This window comes from Arachis hypogaea, chromosome 3, assembly GCF_003086295.3.
Source record: "Arachis hypogaea cultivar Tifrunner chromosome 3, arahy.Tifrunner.gnm2.J5K5, whole genome shotgun sequence".
NCBI classification, from domain to species: Eukaryota; Viridiplantae; Streptophyta; class Magnoliopsida; order Fabales; family Fabaceae; genus Arachis; species Arachis hypogaea.
In genome coordinates, this window is record NC_092038.1 from 122,279,454 (window position 1) to 122,282,650 (window position 3,197).

Below are 3,197 nucleotides of genomic sequence, written 5' to 3' on the forward strand. Positions count from 1 at the left end.
TAGTTTTGTGTCTTGTATCTTGTACCTGTGAGGTACCCCTTTCTTAGTTAGATAAGCACTAAGAGTGAAGAGTTAGGTATTAGCATAGGCAAATCAAGTTAGGTTAGAACTTGAGGTAGAAGGATTGTGTCAATCCAGTGGAATTGGTGTATGTAATACTTTAACTATAATGGAAATTCCACCACTATTGTGGTGGAGACTGTAACACCCTACCACGCTAAGCTTTACGCTTAAGCCGTAAAACAGAGGTGGTGTGGTATTACGACCTCTAAAATAAAATATATATTTATAATAGCAGAAGAATTATAATATGCTAGGAGCCGTGAAGAAAAGAGGAAACAAAATCGCAAAATAAAAGCGCAACGCTCAAGGAACGGGTTAACCTGCGTGCTAAGGAAACCATAACTATTAAACATATGATAACAGAAGTAGGAATAGAGTGCCAAAGATACAAAATAACAAGCTCCTAACTCAGCCTGCGAAGTCAAGACTGGCCGGAGAATATTTACATATATATACATACATATCCATAACCCAAAAGTACATATACACAATCCTACCTCTCCATAAACCTCTAGGAGGATCAAAAGAACAAGTTATGCGGAGAGAAAACCAAGTATATATATACACATCATAGCATAACAAAATAACCCTGTAACCACTCCGCTTCAAGGGTCCAGATGCCTAACGAGATGCCTCTCGACCTGCATCTGAAAAACAACAACATAGTATGGAATGAGAACCGGAGGTTCTCAGTATGGTAAAGGTGCCACACACATAATATATAAGGTCCTGGGAATGCCAGAGGCAATCCTAGAACGCCGACACTCAGATTATAGAGCTTAAAGTATTAAATAGAAGCCATAAAAGGTGGTTTACTAAGGATATTTAAACCTAACTTAACTTAACCTTAAATCTAAATCCCATTCTGCCATTCCTCCTTACCTCCAACTCCATCATGTATTTTCACAGACAACTAAACAGACAAAGGCAAACACAAGAAGGTTACAAGTACTGCAAATAACAAATATACATTTAACATGGCAAGTACATTTAAGCACACCCAGTTAATACACAAGCAAGTAATTCAAGTAATATGCATATGATGCATGCCTGTCCTATGGCTGATGAGGCTCATCTGTCGGTTATCCAGCCAACCCGACAAGTCTGAATTGTACTTAGACTGTCCCCCGACGTGCATCCCCAAGAGTCTATGCATAGTTTTTTATCAAATAATCAATAATACTCAATGGGGGTAACATTCCCGGGAATTTATATAGTGCCCGGTCACACACTTACGTCGTAGGGTCAACAGAGTATCGAGTTTTCAACCTGGTACACGTGGTGGCAAGCCACGACACTTAATCCAGGGAATCTCGTATCTCAGATTATTCAAATTCATAAGCCATATAAATAATTCAATTATAATTCATCAACATCAACATCATTCTCAATCGCATTTCATTCATCATCATACATCAATCATATTCAATCCTTATCCTTCACTATCGCACCTCCCATTCCGTCCATCAATAGTTCCAATTCAAAACATAATTCATTCTTTTCTAAATGAATCAAACTTAAAACATGCTCATTTTCTTAATAACTCTAAATCAAACCATATACCCTTTGAATCTAAATCTTTTTAGATAATCATATAAACAAAATCTCTAATTTCTATAAAATTTCGGCAGCATCTCCTCTAAAACTCGGATTTTGCCACCCTTTTTGGGTCCAAACCTGCATTCTTTTCAATTCAACATACCCTTCCTTATCATCATAACAATCACCACAATAAATCTACCTCAGATCAACAATTAAACTCATACAATATTCGAATCCAACAACCAAAAATTCAATTAAGGATCATAGTTCACTAATCCTAGGCTTCTAACACAAGATACCTCAAATCAATAATTCACCAAATTATTAATTAATCAACAAGCACCCAACTAACCATGTTCATCAATAATAACATTCACCATCCAAAATTAATAACTAATTATCCAATAAACTTCAACCAAATATATTCATCGAAAAATTACTAAACATTAAACATACACCCGCATTCCAACTTATCCTATGGTCATCTAGCCTAAGTTTTCACAGAACATTATATATTAAATGCAAGAAACCTAAACCATACCTTAGCCGATTCCCAAGTATTATTCCAAGAAAATTTTCCTAAAAGAACACAGCCCTCAAAACCTCAACTAATCCGCTTCCTCCAAGTTCCAGTATTCACAATTTCAAGCTCCAATTATCTATTTTCAACCTAATACACATTCATAACACATATATACCCAATTTAATACTCAAAGCTCAAATTTAATGAAAATAAAATATAATTATCGTATCCTCACCTTACCCAAGCTTCACATAAGCAAGAGTAAACGTTTTCCTCAAGCTAATTGGATCCTAAAACATCAAAAATCAAAGAAATTCAACACCCTTTCTCAAAACTCAAAAATTGGGGGAAATGAGAGACTGAAGTGGAATATCAAGTTACCTATGAAATTGTTCCGGTAGAAATGTAAAGCTCAACGCGGTGAACGCGTGGCCACAAACGGTGCGGCGATCGGAGCTCAAACGAGGAAGTTACGGGAAATTGAATTCACCGTAAACGAATTTCTCTTCTTCTCTTCCCTGGGAGGCTGCTGCATCGTTGAGGGAAATGAAGAGAATAAGAGCCCGTGGCTCTTTTTAATTGTTGGACTAATTGGGCCCACAGCCCGGTTTAACCGGTTCGGCTCGGTTTAACCGGTTCGGTCCGTTCGGTCCAATCTTGGACCGTTTTCTTCGAAATTGGTGTCAAAATTCTCGTTTCGATGAGCTCTATCCTAATTTAATATAATATTCACATTTCTAATCTTCCTTATTAAAAATTAATTTATTGACTAATTATCTACTAATTTAACCGGGGTTTACATCCTACCCACCTAATAAAGAATTTTGCCCTCAAAATTCAAATCTAGTTACCTGAAAAGAGATGTGGATAGTCCTTTCGCATATCTGATTCGAGCTCCCAGGTATGTTCCTCGATACCAGCTCGACTCCAAGCCACTTTTACCAATGATACTTCCCTTCCTCGTAATCGTTTAACACTGGTGTCATCAATCCTCACCGGAATTACTAGGAGTGTTAGATCTTCTCTCACTTGGATTGGTTCTGGTTCTAGAACATGACTTGCGTCAGGG

The 3,197-nt window shown here is 37.2% G+C and overlaps 1 long non-coding RNA gene across 1 annotated transcript; it reads right to left on the bottom strand.

Annotated features, from left to right (window-relative positions):
• Window positions 1-395: 395 nt before the first annotated feature.
• LOC140183856 (uncharacterized) lies at window positions 396-2,679 on the bottom strand. Its single transcript, XR_011880289.1, has 4 exons — window positions 2,510-2,679; window positions 2,364-2,418; window positions 2,147-2,275; window positions 396-710 (listed from the first exon to the last, which is right to left on the bottom strand). It is a non-coding gene; the product is annotated as an uncharacterized lncRNA (long non-coding RNA).
• Between the last annotated feature and the right edge of the window lie 518 nt (window positions 2,680-3,197).